Source organism: Gopherus flavomarginatus, chromosome 14 (genome assembly GCF_025201925.1).
Source record: "Gopherus flavomarginatus isolate rGopFla2 chromosome 14, rGopFla2.mat.asm, whole genome shotgun sequence".
In the NCBI taxonomy this organism is placed as follows: domain Eukaryota; kingdom Metazoa; phylum Chordata; order Testudines; family Testudinidae; genus Gopherus; species Gopherus flavomarginatus.
In genome coordinates this window covers 22,839,556-22,859,663 of record NC_066630.1, presented here as the reverse complement: position 1 = coordinate 22,859,663, position 20,108 = coordinate 22,839,556, and the positions used below count along the sequence as shown (strand labels likewise).

The following is a 20,108-nucleotide window of genomic DNA, read 5'->3' as shown; positions in this document are numbered from 1 at the left end:
CAAGTATTCAGCCATTATGTTAGAATGCAGGCAGTGTCTGAATATGGCTGTTAAATTATTTCTAAATACCGAACCAGAACAGCTTAACAATTCTGCAGTTTGAGACTGACACAAAAATGACAATCTGCCACCTCTTTGTTTTTTAAATATTAACGTTGTATTGGGATAGTATTTTTGGAGTAAAAACCTGTGGCACGAGAGGATAAGTGACATAAACAAAGGCAGCTGGGCTGCATGAAATAATGGAACAATAAGGCCCTTACAGCCGTTCTCATCACTCCAGTATGTTAATTAGCATTCTGTTGTGGCCGCAACACTGAAAACATGTAATCTGTATTGGTGTACTGTACAGCTGTGAACACACATTCGTTTTTGTTAGTCCCTAGAGTTAGTCTTGCCATTGGCATATGTGTGTGGGCCAAAAGTCAAACCATCACCACTAAAATAGCATACTATAGAAGCAAAATATACTTCCCCTTTTCTTCTTTCTTTTTCATGGTAACCTGTGATGTAATCTAGTGATACAGCATCTGTATCACTTTCATTTGCCCCTCCCCACCCCAGATGTATTTAAGGGCAACATAATAATTTGAGATTAATGATTTAGGCAGTAAATGTGCTGTAAATAATCCAGTTAAAAATAAAATCTTATTCCTAAATAGAATGTTAAAGAAATCCTCCATAAAGAACTATATTAGTATATCATATACTTTTTTTGGTGAAAGCTAATTCATAAAATTAATGTCTAGAAAATAAAAAAGGGGTATATTTGGGTGGGGAAAAGTTGAGAGAATAGTCTATAGTGCATTGATGAATACTATTGCATGAGTGTGGGACTTGTATCTTCTTTTGATGCAAGCATGTCAAATAATCACGTCAAATAAGAGAAATAATTAAGAAAAAGGTGAAAAGATATAACATTCTTATCCACTTTTTGGTGAGTTTTCAGTAAAGTCTGGATCCCAACCTACTATGTCCATGTTAAACGTTATTTGTCAGAAGCTGGAGCTGGTTATGTGATGGAGATTTGATAGATGGGCATTCATTCAGCTTTTAAGTGGCTTGAATTTCTCTAACACTTTTGAAATCTATAAGCACACTTACCCCTTCTATTGGAAGTATCTACCTTGGAAACTTACCTTTTGGAGCATAAATTAGATTTTGAATTAAGTAATATAATTTCTGGCATTTTCTTTTAAGCATACATTTACACAGTGGATATTCAGTTGTCAAAGCTGTTTGCCAGCCTCCATTTAGTACTGCATTGTGATGATCTTGGTGTTCAAAATAAGACTAGTAAAAAATTTTCTTAGAAAATAACTTGCTGCACTCTTGGGTGAATACATCCTTTATCCATACTCAGATGATAAGAGTGAAGGTTTAGCTCATATTTCTACACTAATCTACTTCAAACTTGATCTTGAAAAATTACCCTCTTTGCACAAAGAAAATGCAGCATTTAAGTCACCATGCTGATCAAATTTGGTTCTGCTTTTTTGACTGTGGAGGGAACAAATTGTTTGGTGGTTCTGTGATGTGAACCAGTGTCCACTAGGGAATGGAGTGAGGATTTTTTTTAAAGAAAAAGCCCTCCCATCATTTTTTAACTCAAATAGAAGATAACTGTGTAATGAGGCAGTCAGATATGTTATTGTAACATTGTATTTATATGCATGGTATAAAAAGTTACACAAAACATTTAGCTTGATACTTTATGCTGCTATTATTGGATAATGTGAGTATTTAGATTTCATATATTATTATTACTTTTATTTATGGAAAGAAAAAAATCAGGAATGGCTCTTTAAAAAATCAGCAGCTATAAAATGCACTCTGTCATTTAAAAAAAAAAAGAATAAGAACAAAAATAAATGTTAGTGTCTCTCTTCAATTTTTTCTTCATAGTGGTAAAAGTATATAATTAATAGAAGAATTTTAGCTCCAGATGTGACTATACTATAATAGAGCCTTATAAATGCTACAGAAAGAAAAATTGCTTGGAACGAATGAGAACCAAATCAAGAGCACACCTGGGTTTGACAAAGATTGCATTTACTGACTGCTGTGCTATCACATTACAGAGAAAGACCAAGTCTTTGGGAGCAGCTGTAGAGAAAGGCCTGGCAAATCTGCATGCAAATAGCAGCACATTGTTAACTTAATCAGATGCTGAGGAAAAGATGTGCCAGACCATGAGGATGATCTATAAACAAGTACAGAGTCCAGAGAGATTGTGAGGGCTAGGCAGATTAAAAAGGTATACCAAAAGGGTTCTGTCCTTGGGTCAGATTCTCTTCTTTTATGTTGTCTGATGGTTACTGCCATTCAAGCTAACTTATCATAATGTTTGTTATACCTCATTGTAGTACATTTGTCAAATAGTGCTTGATTTATTCTTTGCAAAGATATACAGTAAATAATTTCTTATCTGGGAGTTTGGTAGCTCTTTGTTCAATACTGGTATAAATATGGGTATTTTCTGTAGGAAACTGTGTATGACTCCATAACTCCAGTTAAATAATATTCAGGTTTAAATGCCTGGGTATATTGAGCTAAGAAATAGTGCAACATACTATATAAAAGAGCAAAAAAAAAAAAAAAAAGGGCAGCTTTCTATAGAGTGAAGTACCCTGATTAAATCCTGCCTTAAGAAAAAGTTGAAGACACCTGCTATTCATATTATATATTAATGCTAGTGGGAATATATGTTTAAAGTCTACTCTATCTTTAAGTCTAATATCATAAAAAAATAAAGAAGTAATACTATTTAATCACCCACAGCTTAATAGTGCCTTAGTTGTTTACTGCCATTGCACTAATTGCTCTGTACTAATGTGTTTTTGTGTGATTTCCAGTAGTGCTAAAAGAACTGAGATCCATAACCAATTAAATATAGTGTTTTTATGTTAAAATATATCTGTTATAGAGTAGCAAATGAACAGAAGTTTTTTAAAAAAAAAAACAGGAAAAATTTGCTATAAGCATAGCTGTAGAGGAGGTAATTTTTATTGCATATTTTGCACAGTGACAATGGATAAACTAATGGACTAAAGGGCAAGCTAAAGAAATCTAAGTATTTTATACTGTGAGACAGATAGTTCTCTCATACTGGTATAAATCAGGGGTAGCTTTATTAAAGACAATGGAGTTACACCATGGTAAATGGGAGGAGAATCAGGCCTTCTGTTTCTGCAAATATCCTGACTTTTTATTTTTGATACTATAACTTTTCATATTCAAAATACATACACCTGTGCACATGCACGCTTGTGTGCGCACGCTTGCCTCCCCCATATATAAATACTTCAGTTAAGCCTGACACAGGGAGAACAATACACAACAAGGAGACAGCAGTATCTAGCATGTTATAGAGGCGATTCAGGTTTGGAAAGGTGATCTGGATCCCAGGCTATATAGTAGAATTTATCACAGAAATGATGTACACAGACTTGTAGGGGAGGAAGCAGCACCATTTATATACTGTACCATACCCTGCCAGAGGGTTAATTGAGTAACATCATTGTTGGTTCCAGAAGAAGCTAACTGCCTGAGATAGGGCACTGAAGTGGAGGCTGTCAGGGTGAGGGAGGTGAGGGGAAATTGGATATAATAGCAATAATAATAATAATTAAAAACTAACAAAAGAATGCATAACTAATATTTCAATCTCTTGCTTTTTATTGCAGAATTAATATTCATATGAATGATATCTAAGCTATTCAGTATGATACTGACAAGACAAAAGCCACATTGTAGTGGGTTACATGGTTTATTACAACATGTTTGTTTCTGTGAATTTGGCCCAGCTGAAAACAAACTAATAGTACAACTGAATTTTCTGTTGTCAGGCCTTCCATACAGGGTCCTTTATCAGCCTGGGATCCGTACACTCAGAGTGAGGACACACTTCACCTTATATACGGGGAGATAATGAGATCAATTAGATTCTCAGCCATTGAACTGTAGACAGCTGTTGGTGCATAATAATCATCATTAGAGATGGGTGAATGTGGGATACGTGATTCACCAGACTACCCGCAGGTATTTTAAAAATGCCAGACTTAACTCTTGAGTACTTGAGGCCAATGTTTTCTCTGCTGTTTCTCCTGGGACTATTGCTCATGAAAAAGGCACATTTGAGAGAATAGAGTGCTGAGCTGTTACTCGGGGATGGAGGAAGTTGGGTAGATAAAACTTACCTGTAGGTAGAAAGGAATCTTTCTCTTCAGTGCTGCATGAAATTTCGGAACCTGCTAAGCCCATTATTAACTACAATCATTTAAAACTGTATCAGCTATTCTTCTTGGGTTTTGTTCTATTTTCTGTATGTTTACTACAATTTCTATCATGAAAAGTGTATCCCTTTTAAGACTGATTAGATCCTCCCTTGGTGCATCTCATACTTTTGAGGTCATCAGCTAGAAAGGCTTTTTTTCCTGTTTCCTTTTGCTTCAACTTATTAACCCCTACCCTATCTGCCCAGAATATTCTAAACTATATTACAAAGGCCTGATCTGGAATTGCTTTTTGGTTCATGGGCAATTTAACTTCATCCATGTCTTGTTTTTAACCTCTGAGTGCACCCATCACCCCTTAAACACTCACTAGTACCTTTAATACATGTAGTCATTGCTCTAGTGACCTGTATTTTCTTTCTTCTCTTTTTTTTAAAGCCTGGTAGACTCTTAATAATAATTGCTCACACTGTGTAATTTGTATATATAAAAAAGGTCTCTTATAGACTCTGTTTTATCCTTGTACATCAGAACATTCCCCATGTTATGTGTCTGTATTTGTGAGAACTTTCTAACTAGGTCCCTGTGTGTAGATAGTGAGGGCTGTAAATCAAATAAGATCAATTCAATATATATTAAGTAAGCTTTGGTTCGGTACCTTAGGAAAATATTGTTCTTCTTTCCCTGGAATTTCCCTTTCATTTTCATCTTTTAAAGTAAACTTAGGAGCACCTTTTCAATGCCACACAATTTAATTTAACTGCAGAAAACTTGTTAATATATCCTGGAGTTAAATGGTTAAATCAGCATGGCCTAGATGGAGTATGACAAGGAGAGAGGGAGTCTATGCCTGTGACTCATGGTATGTCCCAGGGCCCTTAACAACCTCTATTTTTTTTCCAAGGGCCAAGTCCTCTGCTGGTGTGAGTGTAACTCTTGTTGAAGTCAGCAGAGATGCAGCTGCTTATGCTAGCAGCAGATTTGGCCCTAATTTAGAAAGTACTTACATACCTTGCAGGTTATTGTGAGGATTAATTAGTTAATGTTTGTACAGCACTCTGAATATATAAAGTGCTGCATAAGTGCTTAGTAATATTATTATTAAGTCCCCATGCATCACTTATTTACTTTTAATATCAGAGCAGACTATGGTTTTTGCTTTTGTGGACTAATAGAGCTAAGAAAGGAGGGAATAATGCAGCTTACTGTGGATCCAACAACAGGCAAAACAAAGTCTTACTGGCAAAATATGTTACATACAGTATGTACACAGATAATATTCAGGTGACATCACAGAGTACTGATATACAAATATTTATCTCTTTGCAAAGAGAGTCCCAGCTTTAGAGCCCAATCCTGCACACCTTATTCTTGTGAGAACTATGAGATTTCTCATAAATAAAGATATTTGCAAGAGTTAGGGTGTGTAGGGTTGGGGTCTAACATGGGGAGATTAAATTACCTATTGACTGTATTGATATATAGCCCCGCTCTCCTTGAGAAGAGCAACCCCTAACTGTTGTTGGGATCTAGCTGCATCACTGAAGGCCATTATTAGCACTTCCTCACATTTGTTTTCCTCACATTCCTAAAAGCAAACTAAGGACACACATGCTAACAACATGTTGAATACCCAAAGCAATGTCTAGACAGAATGCAGAGATCCCAGTTATAGTCTCTCTCTTTGATTTTCAAGTCTGGATAGCACAGGTTCCTTAGAAAAATCTACACAACCATACCCTGTCCTCTGCTCCACACTGACTGACAGCTAACAAAAGTTTCCAGTAAAGTTTTTAACTAACCTATGCTACGTAATTTCAAAGCCTGAATGCCCAATATCGATAACAGAACATTTCCTGGAAAATTTTGTGTATCATTTTGGATACAAAATTAAAAATTTCCCTCTCTGCATATTACCAATTCGCTCACAGAAGAGGTGGCAACATTTGGAAAATCAATGGTTAATTAGGTTCAAGTTTGCTAGATCAATGAGGGTTAGTAAGTGCTTGCTTGTGATTGTTCTTTGGCCATTTTGTCCCTCCAGAGCATGCAACAAATTCTGTTGTAGTGCTTGTGAACAGGTTTCTGCTTTTGAATGAGCTAGTTGAGATTTTGTTTAAAAATTTGCCTGTTAGTCTTTCATGTAAAACTGAGAGACTTCCATATTGACTTTAGTTTTTAACTTGTGAGACTTCCCTCCCTATTTCCAACAATGTTACCTCCTCCTTGTGCTGCTGAGGCACCGCCCTGCATTCAGGCTGTCGCAAGGGACTTTGCTGACTGCCACATCCCTCAGCTGATGCACCATCTTCCTCCCTGTGCTCTGGCTCTGCTCTGTGGATTGTTGGGAGTGAGGAAGGAGCATGTCCTGCAATTGACTGGCCACCTTATTCCTGTCCACTGTGCCCTTACTTAAGGGACAGCTGCGATCTGGCCCTAAGTTACTAGTGTACATATTGCGTCTGCCAACTGGTACCTAAAAATTGACATGAAAGTGAGCAATTGGCAAAATCTCCCCTCCTGAAGCTGGATAAGCACAGTGTGTGCCCTACACATTTTACCATCTGTGACTGAAACTGGGGTCTTTGTGGTCCATAGGCAGCTGCTTTACCAGCAAGCCAAAAGGGAATCTTCCCGTGGCTCAGCCAGTTGCAGCTGAGCTAAGCTCCTGTCAGCTGGAAGTCGCTTTTTGAACATATCTTACTCCAAAGTAAAGCTGCTTCCATAAAATCAGCTGTAATAATGAAACACAAACAGAACATTAAATCGGGAGCTACTAACAGCATTGTGCTTATGAATAAAGGCTACCACCATGCCCTTTATTCACTTTTTTGTACAAAGCTTGTGCTGTACCATTCATGAAGTAAGGTGTCCCACAAACTCAGACCCCGCCAATACAACCTTCCCAGACAAAACAGGCTGGAATACTTTTAACTACTACTAGTAATAATATATACAATGTCAACATTCATGTGCAAGAAAACAGAGTAGCTATGAAAGTGAAGTCTTGCCTCTGCTGAGTACCCAATTTTCCCCCTAACATTTGTTTATAAGTAACCTATGTGATAAAAGCCTGCTGCATGTATTTGATTCTTTTGATTACATGAACCATGTTAATGACCGTGGTGAAAAGCAGATCCTTAGTACAGAACTTATTTTCAGCCCAAAATACCGTTGCTATTTCAAAACATTTATGCTGTTTCATAAATGTCAGGGAGCTTAGGCCACTCTAAGCCTGCAGAATTATATTAATTAGTATTTATTCTCTTAATTTTTCAATTCTTTTGTTTCTGGGAGAGTGCTTTGGATAGAAAAGGATCTGTCTGGACCCAGATCACCTCCTTTCTAGCTATGGAACTCAAATGGCTAAATACATTGTAGATTTTTCTTTCTACTCTTGGCCGACTCTTAGTTTACCAAGTTGCATCCAGCTGCCATGAAGCTTCCCTTCCAGAAACTGAAGTTTATAACAGTGGTGCTAGAACTGCTAGTCTGTTTCTTATTCAACGTGCTCCGTTTTATACTGCTGTGAAGAAAATGGCACCAAGTTAGAATTAAACATGCACATTAGATTTTTAGTGAACTGTCCATCACTTAAATTTCTGTACTGTATATATTTTATGGCAAGATCTATGGCCCTCAATATGTCACCTTTGCACCACTGTGAAGCAAACAAGTCACATAACCAAGAATAGCCCCATATAATCTGCAGAAGCTAGAACTAAATTTTATGATAACTCCTGAATTCACAATGTTATTATTATTTTTGGGGGCGACGGGGTGGGGGAAAAATGCAGCTGTGTAGTCCACTCAGGTGTGCATGCGCCCAGTGCGCCGGTGACAGAAAAATTTGCCTAGCAGTACCCGTAGAGGTGCGATGTTTGTGCCTTGTGGCCATAGCCCCTCCCCTAGCTATGTAAGGTGGCGCCAGCCCAGCCCTCTCTCAGTTCCTCTTACAGCCCATGGCTGGAGTCAGAGCTCTGTGTGATCTTAGCCTCACAATCTCTCTACTAGTTTTCATTTTTCTTGTTGTATATGGTTAGTTGTACCCAGTGTTTGAGTAGTTTTAGTTGTAATAGTTTGTTTCCCTCAGTGATGCCCTCACCAGGGTTTGAACATTGTTCTTTATGTGGGGGAGCAAACCCCAGCAGCGATCCCCACACGCAGTGCTTGCTCTGTCTTGGCAAGACTCATGTCAAGGAGTATTACGCGATCTTCAGAACAATTGAAAATGCTCTACGTCTTGAGGTGACTCTTTTGCCTCCCCCTAGGAAAAGCGTGGACCAGCATGGAGTTAGTGACAGCTTGTGGGATGGAGTGGATAACTCTATCCCTTCCCTGGTACCAAAAGTAGGGAGGTTAGAAACCCTGTACTGTTGACTCCAATTCTGCCTTTGGGAATCCATCGAGTCCGATACCAATGAGAGAGATGCCTGTACTGACTGTTTCCATGTCAATGGCAGGCATCTACAGGCCTTGGCCTTTTTATCTCATCTTCTCCTTTGGTCCAGGAGAGCTGCATCAACTATAACCCCTTTGTTTGAATGAACCGCTGAACACTGGTGTCTGCTGACACAACACCCAGTGTTCCCCTTCCGCAGGTTGAGGAAGCCGGGCTGGTATTGAGATCAGCACGGCGAACCTCAGTATGCAGATCCTCTTTGGCACAGCTGCAGTTGACACCACATAAGTTTCTGTGGTGGCTTTCGCTGGCCTCAATGTCGGTACCGTCAGATAATCTGGTCTTCCTGAAGATCAAGGCAGATCAGACCAAGCTCATTCTCATTGCTCTGATGTGACTGAGACAGTGCTGGTTCTCTGACCTTTTCACTCTGTCTATTCAGCCTCCTGTACTGCTTCCTCTCCACCCCAACCTATTCACTCAGAATCACAGCTGCACCTTGCATCCCATGCTCAGTTCCCTGCATCTCACAGTGTGGCTGCTGCATGGTTGAATGAGGAGGAAGAGAGGTGTTTGGTGAAAGTCCTCTACCAGAATAGCCTCTTCAGCAAAGTGGAAGTGGTTTTTGGTTTGGTCATTAGCCTGCAGAATCCAATCAATGCTGGCTTCTATCCGGGATACATCTTGGAGTAGCCAATACATCTTCAGTCATTGGGGCTTGCACTTATTTCGTTAAAAATGCATCTGGCAGCAATGCTGGCATTTCATCCCCCTGTTAGGGAAAAACAGTCTTCTCCAATATCATGGTAACAAGATTCTTAAAGGGGCTTCTTCTTCTAAATCCTCCAGTCTGAGAGCAGTTCCCCTGTGGGACCTAAACACAGTCCTAGTGGCTCTGATTAGTCCTCCATTTGAGCCCCTAGCATCTTGTCCCTTTCCACTTTGTGTCAGAAAACTGCTTTCCTGGTAGTGATAACACCCACAAGGAGTGAGTGTGAGTTGCAGGCTCTGATGACAGATCCTGCTTATACACAATACTCAAAAGACAAGGTGACCTTACAACCACACCCAATTTTTTTGTGTGTAAAGTGGTCTTTTGGTTTCATTTGAACCAGGCAGCATATTTACCTATGTTCTTTTGTAAGCCACTTTCATCTCTGGAGGAGGAACATCTCCGTATCCTAGTTGTCAGGCAATGTCTAGTCTTTTATCGGGACAGGACTAAACTGTTTTTTGTGTTTCACCTCCTTGTTTGTATCATATGCAGTCCGCATGAAGGGTCAAGCGGTTTCTTTGCAGATGGTAACCAAATGGATAACCAAATGGATAACCTCCTGCACTGAGACGAAATAACTTTGGCTGTGCCTCTGAAGCATGTGCAAACTCATTGCACAAGGGCGCAAGCAACGTCCACAGTGTTCCTCAGTGACATTTCCATATTGAATGTTTGCAGGTCTGCTATGTGGTCGTCCATACATACATTCATGAACCATTACTCCATAACCGCATGTTCCAGGGCAGATACAAGCTTTGGAAGAGTAGTCTTGCAGTCCTTATTTAGGTACTGAGCCCCACCTCCTGGCAGGGAGGGGTACTGCTTGTGAGTCGCCTGAGTGGAATACATCTACTCGAAGACAAAACGGTTACTTACAGTATCTGTGGTTCTTTGAGATATGATGCAGATGTGTATTCCACAACCCACCTTCCCTCCCCTCTGCATCAGAGACTTGTGACCTGGTATTCAGTGTGAAGGAACTAATGGAGGGGTGGGATGGCACTGCTTTGTGTAGCCAGGGAAGCAGCTATGGCCACGAGGCGCGAGTGCTGCCCCTTTACAGGCCCTGCGAGGCATATTTCTCCAGCACTGCATGCGTGCATACCTAAGTGGAATACACATCTGCATCACATCTCGAAGAACCACAGTTACAGTAAGTAACAGTTTCTTTTTCCATCGCCATGAACTATTCTTAGTTCCCATCCTTACAAAATGATAGCTGTGGCTCACGGTTGAAAATACTCATTGACATACAATGATGATTATTTTTCACCATGATTATTTTTCAAGATTATTCTAGGTGATTCAGCTCCACTCCCCAAGTCTCAACTCCCATGATGTCCAGTCTGTATCACATTGATAATTTAACTAGGATTCTGGCAGACTCTTTGCCCACCTCATTCATCTGGTTTTGTGTAAATCAAGGGTGGAGGGGGAAGCCTCCTTTCAATTCAGAGCGGTATCTTCTAGTTCAACATTTTTCATCCCTTAAACTTTTATGATATGATTTCCTTATTTAAGACTCACTGTTGCTGGGTGACAACTGTCATACTGCCAAAGCACCTTAGAAATCCACAGCCTAGTTTAATATGTTGGATCAAAGTGACTTGGACACTCAAATACGTTAGCGGTACCTATTCTGCTATTCTTGTTCTGTCAAAGCTAGAAAATTCTGACTTGTCTAATAAACAGATAAACCAGTCACTAAATAAAAGCATAAAGCTTGGTAACTTTGTGCTTCTTATAGGCTGTATAAGTGAGAGCTCTGGAACAGCAGAAATGTGCAAAAATCAGGCATATGTATATTCTGACCTCTACTGACAGACTCTGTTGGCCAGTCTGCTGCTCTGAGTTTTCACTGTTCTAAACTAGGGTCAGCTATGCTGCCATGGTCAGCTGTGGCCCGCTGTACTAAGCTATGCCCAGCTTGCTGGTGGCACAGACTGTTGGGCTTCCAACGCAGATTTCAAGTGGAATGGCAGCTGATACAAAGCTCCTGGTTTGACACCCTTCACCCGTCTAGACTGTATTCTTTCTCCTGCCCCAGTTTTTCTCCACCCTTGATGAAGAAACATAGGCCAGGCAGCCTCTCTTATTCTGGGCAGTTGTTTTTCATGGCCTTTGCTAGGACTCTTATTAGGATTTACCCTCAACTTGAGTCCCATCAAGGAATCTAAGGAGAGAAAGACGAGAGAGTGGAATGGTCACCTTTGGAACTGGCGCAGTTCAGTCTATGCTTGCTGGCTTCTTTTGTCTGGCCTATGGAAGCACAGGAAGACACAGGATAACTTCTGTAGAAACATTGGGTTAGCAGAAGCACAATTAGACTCTTCATCGACAATTCTTTCTGTACATTTGAAGGCACTTGTATGGAATGAATGCTTCAGATTAGGTAGGTAGAATCCCTCCATCCCTCACAGCTATTGTGGCTCTGAATGAGGGTCCCCAGGACCCTCTTAGGTTTTCAGCTATTTGAATTCTTTCATCAGTAGTAGCCTGAAGGGTAATTTGGCTTCATCCATTGTTTGGGAGATTTTTTGAACTAAGTTAAGAGAATGGTTTTTCTCTTAATGGCTCTAGCTTTTGGGAGGACCAGCTGGGCACAGCCCTTAATGATGATAATCCCTGCCAGAAGGGGCCACATCTCCCTCAGCCTCTCACTTCAAGAGATTTGGGCTGGGAGGTTCATGAATGCTTCACATTTTTCCAAGTACATCTGGAATAGGTTTGCAGAGAAGTCTTCATATTGACAGTGTCTGCTCTCCCTCCTCAAAAGGTCTGACTAGTAGTCAAATTTCTCTTCCTACAGAATTGGACTGCAGCCATCCAAGACAAATAGGTCCTTTCAATTATGAAAAAGGCATGAACCATCAATCCTAGGTGGTCTCATTCAGAAGTTGTTTCTAGCTCTGGGCTTGACTGTCAGTACAGAAAAGAGATCAAAACCTATAACACCTAGGGGCCACTAACACTCTCAAATGGCTTATCTTTTCACCATCCCTGGACAGAATGGAAAAATCGGGAGATGGTGCTTAAGAGTTATTTGGCCTCATGGTTTCATGTCAAGATCTGGTACCATGATCTAAGATCTGGTCTTACGGTCCCAAGGTGGTTTCTGCTCTTCTCAAAGTAGAAACATGGTCATGTCCAAGGAAAGTCCAAGGAAAAACTCCCCATCGTCACCCTCTATGCACTTCTTTGTCAATTAAAAAATCTCTGAGTTAGTGGAAATGTAAGGAGAATATATTGAATCACCCATGGAGCCTTAAGATGTCTCTTAAAATGTTTGGTCACCCTCCTGTTGAATAAATTCACTTCATTACAATAGCTATACTTTCCAGGAAGGTATCCTTCTTGATGGTCACTGCCTCAATTGGCAAGATGGCAGGAACCAAGTGCTCGCTTGCATTTCCGAGTATGATCAAAATGGTCCTAAATGTGTGCCCTAGTTTTCTTCCTAAAGTTTATCATCCTGTTACCTGAATTAGATTATTGCTTTGCTAGTTTCTGCTCTAAACCCAAAGAATAAAAGGAGGAAACATGTCATAGCCTTGATGGGTGCAGGGCATTAACACTGGAACCTCAGAATTTAGATGCATAGATACCAGGATAAGGAGAATGGTATAAATAGGCAGAGACTCAGAATCCCTTTCTGAGGGCTTCTCAGTCTCCCAATTCCTATTGGTGAGGTGGATCCACTCTTATATAAGAGAAAATAGCAGGTTTTCCTCACCAAGTTAAACCCAAAGCCCAGTCTTCACTCACCACTATAGTTTCCTGGAGGGGGGAGGGGGAATGGACATGGTTTACCTGGGAAATTATTCAGGGCAGTTACCTGGCTGATGGAGAGAGAAAGAGAAGGAAGTGGTATCTGGCTGACTGAATGGTGCCAAAATGGGAGCTTTTCTTTAGTCACCCTTCCTTTGAATATCTGCATGGAGGAGATGATCCCTTTAGTGAGAACTCAGAAAGGAATTAGAAGCTTAAAAATTCTCCTGTTTCTGCACATCCAGACAGCTAGTCAGAAAGCCAAAGTCTGCGATGCATATTTAAGTCAAATTCGGTATATATTATACATCCCTTACTGATACAAAATTGAACCCTACTTGGAAATGAAGGACCATACTGCACTACCAGTGACACATGACATGACTCTCAAGCGGATGAGAGACCCTAGAATAAGTTAAATAGTTAGCAGAACAAAATATGAATTGCCCATATTGCTCAATCCATTTTAAAAAGAAGTCACCAACATTAATTACTAGTATGATATCCTTGCCAACAGAATAATGCACAGTGCCATCCTATTCCATCCCACCTCCCTTCCATGTATAGGCCATTAATTAGTGCCTTTACAAAATGAGTCTTGTAACTAAGAATTTAGTCAGATTCGTGTACCAATATAATTTTGAAAAGGGTACTTATGATGAAGCAGCAAGAATGCAAGCTGCCCATTGGTGAAATACTGATTACATAGACTGTCTTGAAATGTTTTGGAGCACTATGTAGTCAACCTGCACATACTAAACCATACTGGAACTTTGTAAGCTCCCAGAAGACCATATGATATACTGATGTGGTTTGGAAAATGGGATGGTCCCTCTTCCAACTCTAGCTAAACTTGTCTTCAAGTTAATTTTTCTTGAAATGGTACATTTAACCATTTAATCTCTGTATTTATTGTGGATCTGTATAAGCTTGAGATTTGAACTATATGGAAAAAAACAATCCAAAAAAAATTGCAGCTTCAGTTCATTTCCCTGTTTAGTTGGTGAAATAGAACTTATTTGTTTCAGTTAATGATTTTAGCAATCCAGCCACCAAGAAAGCTAAGCCATGTGCAAACATTGACGATAATAAAAATACCCACCCTGTTGATCCTCATGTGTCACCAGCATTGTTGATGCTTTGCCTGTTGAGGTCTTACATCAGCAAAGAACTTAAAGCACATGCCTGACTTCAAGCATGTATGTAGTCCCATTGACTTTCCTATGTTAATACTAGGTTAAGGTTTCATCATTAAAATCAGGAAATGCAAAAGTGAAGATTCCAAAAGCAACATTAATGTGGCCATATACTGCATCCCATATGCTTATGCTATGCATTTTACATCATAGGTATTTATTTAGTTATGTATTTAACCAGGGCTGGCTCTAGCCGTTTCGCCGCCCCAAGCACGGCGGCATGCCCCGGGGGGCGCTCTGCCACTTGCCAGTGCCGCGGCTCCAGTGGACCTCCCGCAGGCATCCCTGCGGATGCTCCACCGGAGCCACGGGACCAGCGGACCCTCCTCAGGCACGGCTGCAGGAGGTCCACCGCCCTCCCGGCAACTGGCAGAGTGCCCCCCGCAGCATGCCGCCCCAAGCACGCGCTTGGCGTGCTGTGGCCTGGAGCCAGCCCTGTATTTAACCATTGCCACTGAGACCAGCCACTTCGGTCTCTGCTCTTTACTGTATGGGAAGTCCTTCAAATGGATTCTCACTGTTTGAGTCACATTTTGGGAGCCATCCCTTAGGAATTCTTACACAGGTCTCCAGAGGGGAAAGTGTAGTTCAGCATAAACATAAGCTCACTGAGACGTGGAAAACTGTACGTACATTTGACCGGAGACACTACAGGATGGCCAGCAGGCCCAGTAACATTGCTATAAACATGGAGTCCACAGAAATTTGAATTGGAACTTTTAGAGCAATAGAAAAATATTTTTTTCATTGTAAATCAATGTAGTTGCTCTTGTGTTCGACATTGTTCTATGTAAGGAGAGATACATTAGGCCTCGTTTTATAGGCATTCTTCTTGAGGCTTATGAGTGTGTTTTGCAAACTTTTGGAACTGTCTAAACTTTTCCTTATATCTTTCCTTCATTTAGGGAACACACAGAGCTGACTGCAGACTGGGTTATAAAATAAATGTGTTTTATGTTCATTTTGCAGGTATGTTACTTCTCGTTATTATATAATTTGCGACTTGAGGTTTCTCTGTGTGGAAATGGTTATACCTGAAGAAAAGTATTTAGTAATTTACATGTGTTCAGTATGTCAATGATGGTAGACTTAAAATTAGATGTACCTGCTTTGTGCTGGGTTTGTGGGAGCGTGTGTGGATGTGTGTCATGTTTTCCCTACATTCTGCCTGCTTCCAGAGAAAAGGGTTACTTTAGGGTATCAGTCCCATTCTGTGGGAACGGACCAGGCATGGGGGCAGAACACGCGATGTAGTGCAGGTACACCAGCAATAGCAAGCTACATTCATTGTCCATAGCAACTTAAAGATAACCTGGAAGTGTGTGCTTTTTTTTTAATTTTTTTTTAAGTCTATAATGATTAGGAAAATAACCACAATTTGCCATTATTTCAACACATTATTACTTTTTTCTTGTTCTCCTTCTTAGGTCTATACTGTGTTTGTTTTCTGACCATGTTCTTCTTACGCCACCAACATGGCCCAAAATGCACTGAGCTGGTGACGTGAGCACCCTCTGTGTAAAAGAAAGTCCAAGTCCTGTGGAGTTTTTTCCCCTTTGTTTTTATTTTCACCACTGCAGCTTTACTTTTTGTTTTTCTTCAGAAAACCATAGCGGACCATTTAGTAATGAAAAAAATGAACGTACCTTTTCCTCTACTTCCTGTTCCAGTGCTAATCAATAGTGACTTTGAGGTCACCGGGACATCTCTGAGCAGGAAGAAGGTGAACAGAGAAGAACTTGTGGATCTGTTAAAGAAGAAGTAGGAGAAATTGTGGAACAATGTATTGCACTAGCTGTGGATTATGGTTATTTTCCATGTTGGCTTTACTGATACTATGGCTGAATACTTTTTCTTTAAAACTTTTTGCAGATTATCTTTAATGATATGGTAGTGTGGCCGTCATTTTTGGTGGGTTTTTCAGCTTTTGGAAGAAATTTTACAGGAGGAGAAAAATTCTCCTTAATGTACAGAAAGTGTGGTGAAAATATAAAGATAAGTTCTTGTTTGGGGCACATGACTGGCTGTTGTTTAAATCAGTAGGCCATGACATACAGTGGTCCAAGTTCTGTTCTGCATGCATAGAAGGGGTTTAAAGATTTGAGCTTCAGTTAGTGCCCATCAGTCATTGGAAAGACTTCTGTTAACGTCTATGGGCTTTGGGTCAGGCCCTAGATGTTTATATTTAAAAGGAACATTTGACATTGTACTGAGTAGTGTACAAGTTTAGATACCAGTAGTTGTGTGAAGATTTTCTTGCCAATTCAAGCGGTGCTTCATTTCAGTGAACAGATCCTGCGGAAAAGTTTATAGTTTTTCACTGAAAGTCTGTATAACTCACATGTTCTAACCAGACCAGCAGAACTCTGTGTCAGACGAGTTTCACTTTGAGTTTCGTTTTAATATTCTCAGTGTGATTCAGCTGTGAATGTGTCCTTGATCCCCTGCAAAAGTACCACAAGAGGTAGTGAAATACTGTGGTTTTATAGCTGTTAATATTATTCGATATTTACTTCAACTTCAGAGGGTTTTATTTGGGATGAGGATAAAGATTCTTTACTCAGTCATCTCTTCTGAGTTATTTGTAGTAAAGTAGTGCCACGAGAGGCAGAGCTGAGATCATGGCCCCATTGTGCTTGACATTGTGCAAACACAAAGTAAGCGACAATCCCCGCCACAAAGAGTTTAAAGTCTAAATGGACAAGACACCAATGGATTGGAGAAATGAAGCATTTGTTATCCCCATTTTACAGATGTGAAACTGAGGCACAAAGATATTAAATTGACTTATCTTAGGTCACACAGGAAATTTCTGCCAGAGCCAGGAATTGAAATTAGGTCTTCTAAGTCAAAGTCTAGTGCCTTAACCACAAGATCATGTCTCCTGCTGATGGAGTTTTCCAGCCTTCCACCATTTGTTTTATCTCAGGCCTCATATTAGAACAATTTCCTTTTGGCTAGAGTTGGTGGGAAATTTTTTTTTCCCCTCCTAAGAAAATTTTTGAGATTTAAATATTGGGACAAAAACTCAAAATCACAAATTTATGCAGAGCAAAAATCAAAAAACTTTTTGGGATTGAGTTATTTTGTCTCAATAATTTCAAATTGTTTCATTTCATATCTATTTTTTGTGCATTTTTAATAGTTTAAATCAAGGTAAATTTTAATGCATCATTTTGAACTGACAGAAGGAAATTTTTTATTTAGAAAATGTCAAAACAAGAAGTTTCAGATTTTAAATTTTTTTTTGAAACAGGAAATTAATTGAAACTAATCTTTTCCCAGAAACAGTTTTGGTTTCAATGGATTATCCTTTTTCAATAGAAAAAAATGTTTCATTGAAAAATTCCCAACCAGCTCTGCTTTTGGATGAAGTGGGCAAGATGAACCCACAAACACTGTACACAGATTGATAACGGATGTTGGTTCACACACCTTACCACTGCCTCCAACCAGTGGGGATAACTAAAAGCTTCCAAAGTGTTTTTCAGTGGGTCAGTACTTCCGCATTAAACATTTAGAAAAGAAAAAGTTAATAATGGCCAGAAATGTGTCATGGAAACAATGATCAGCTGAGTTTACCACAAATAAAAAAGATTATTAATGAACAGAAGTGGACTAAGAGCCTTAAATTAGAGGCTCCAATTTATATCACCCTTGAATTTGGCCCTAGAAATTTTGTTGTCTGTTCACAGGAATTTTTGTGACACCTGCTCTTTCCCAGCCAAGCTAGGTATTTGAAAACACCCACTTTAATACAGGTGTTTCTCCTCTCCCTTTTGTAACCATACATCTTAACTAGCTCACTCTTTGTAAGCTTTGTAACAGAAAACTACAAACAACTACCACATTGGAATCATTTTTTTTTAAGGCACTGGTTTAGAGCAAGATTGTCCACAATAAATACATTAGTTTAAAAATTAAGTTGCCATACAAGAAGACATGCATGCCTAATGTTGGAAGTAAATCATATTTGTTCCTAACACATTGGAGAAATTGTTCAAGAAAGTTCATCCTACTGTAAATATTGCCCCAAGGACAATAAGACCTTTGAATTGTCTGCTGCACATGTGCCTCTTGCATAAGTTCAAACTGTCCAGGTCTAGTTTTAATGCACACCCAACTTTCCCACAAATATTTCAAGTTTTACTTTTGTAACTTTATGGGCCTTTTGTTTGGGCTTGATCTATTTTCCCCTTTGTCAGGATTCCCTTTTGGATTTGCATTGCCTCTCCTTATCATCCCCCAGTTCCTGTCAAACATATATTCTTGTATATGTTCAACAGTTCAGTTTACTAAAACACTATACTTTTGTAGGATAGAGGGGATTTTGTCACCTTCTTGGACAAATGCTCGTAACCCGTGTCAGAATAGGAACCCTGGTAATATGTGGCTTCTTTTTATATAAAAGATGCCAATGAAAAATGAGAAGTTCTTTTGGGGAAAAAAACCTCCCATTTTCTGTTGTTCAGATTTAGCACTGGAGATGACCGGACCTAAAAGTATTCTTGAAATTGCAGCAAAACTTTTTCTTGACTTCTAGAAAGAATATAATTCCTCCACCCCATCACTGAGCAGTGTGATGATCTGTCTATCCAAATGTAGGAGATTATGATCTTGTGTTGAAAACACAAGGTCAGGAATCAGGAGATCTGTGGTGTGTTCCTTACATTGCTCTAGATTTCTCTGTAACTTTGCACAAGTTGTTGGGTGAACATTTTCAAAAATGACCCTTACTTTTTGCGCTTCAGTTTATGGATGCTCAGCTGGAGGCTCCTTAAGTTGGCCCAAAAGTTGGCCACACACAATCAGTTTTAAAAATTCTGTCTGTAGCCTTGCAATGAATCAGTTTCCACATCTGAAAAATAGGGATAATACCACTTACTTACTATGCATACATCACAGGAGTGTTGAGACAATAAATTCATTAATACTTACACAGAGTTTTGAGATGCTCAGACATAGGATGCTGTTTAAGGGCGAAGTATTATGTTTGTCTTGTTATGTATTTAAATAGAATACGATAACCATCATCATGAACTGTTCATAGCTAAACTATTCATAAAGGTGAGTCTTGTTTAGAAGGGAGCCTGAATTAATTCCTTGGACCCAAATCCCCAAGATGGTAAATAATATTTTAGTTTTTTGAAAATGACCCAAGAGTCACCTGTACTATCGATAGGATGTAGTCTTGTGTTAAGGGAAGGTTTTTGGATGAGGAGTAGTCAGTGGGAGTTTTAATTGCAAAAGAATTGCAGAATATGATCCCCTGGAAGGATGGCACCTTTGTGCATGTGGAGGGCCATTGACAGTGGAAAATCTGCCTGGGATGGTCATGGAGGCGCATCAAGGTCACAGCACCCACCGCTATCTTCTGCTAGGGAGATCTATAGGGGACTAGCACTAGCAAGCAAAGTAGGTGGTGCTCGCTGAGAAGGATGTATGTTTAGGGTGGCCACTGGCAGCACCAATTCAGCACATCCCTCAGTAGTCTCCACACTAAGGACTCTGTGGGGCTTCTGTGTTTTTTAAAGCTGCTCTCCCTAGTGTGACCCCTGAGTGTTGACAATGGTGAGAACACTTACTGCCCTCAGGTGAGGTTGACTCCCCTCAGGAATGCAGCAGCCCCTGATAGCTCAGGAAGGAGCAGTTTGTACCTCCCTACCCCAGCAAAACAGAATCCTGCCATAGCCTTTAATTCCCTCAGAATAAGGAACTTACTGTATTTTTAT

General features: G+C 39.8%; 1 protein-coding gene across 5 annotated transcripts in view; it reads left to right on the top strand.

The window, feature by feature from the left end:
- The window catches only part of ZNF536 (zinc finger protein 536), a 421,935-nt gene that overhangs the window by 147,539 nt on the left and 254,288 nt on the right, over positions 1-20,108 (top strand). For 4 of the 5 annotated variants that reach the window (XM_050923035.1, XM_050923032.1, XM_050923034.1 and 1 more), the window contains one exon: positions 15,282-15,345. The exons of the other annotated variant lie outside the window; for it this stretch is intronic. The gene's annotated coding sequence lies outside the window, so the exon portion shown is untranslated. The remainder of the gene's footprint in view (positions 1-15,281; positions 15,346-20,108) is intronic. 5 annotated transcript variants of the gene reach the window in all.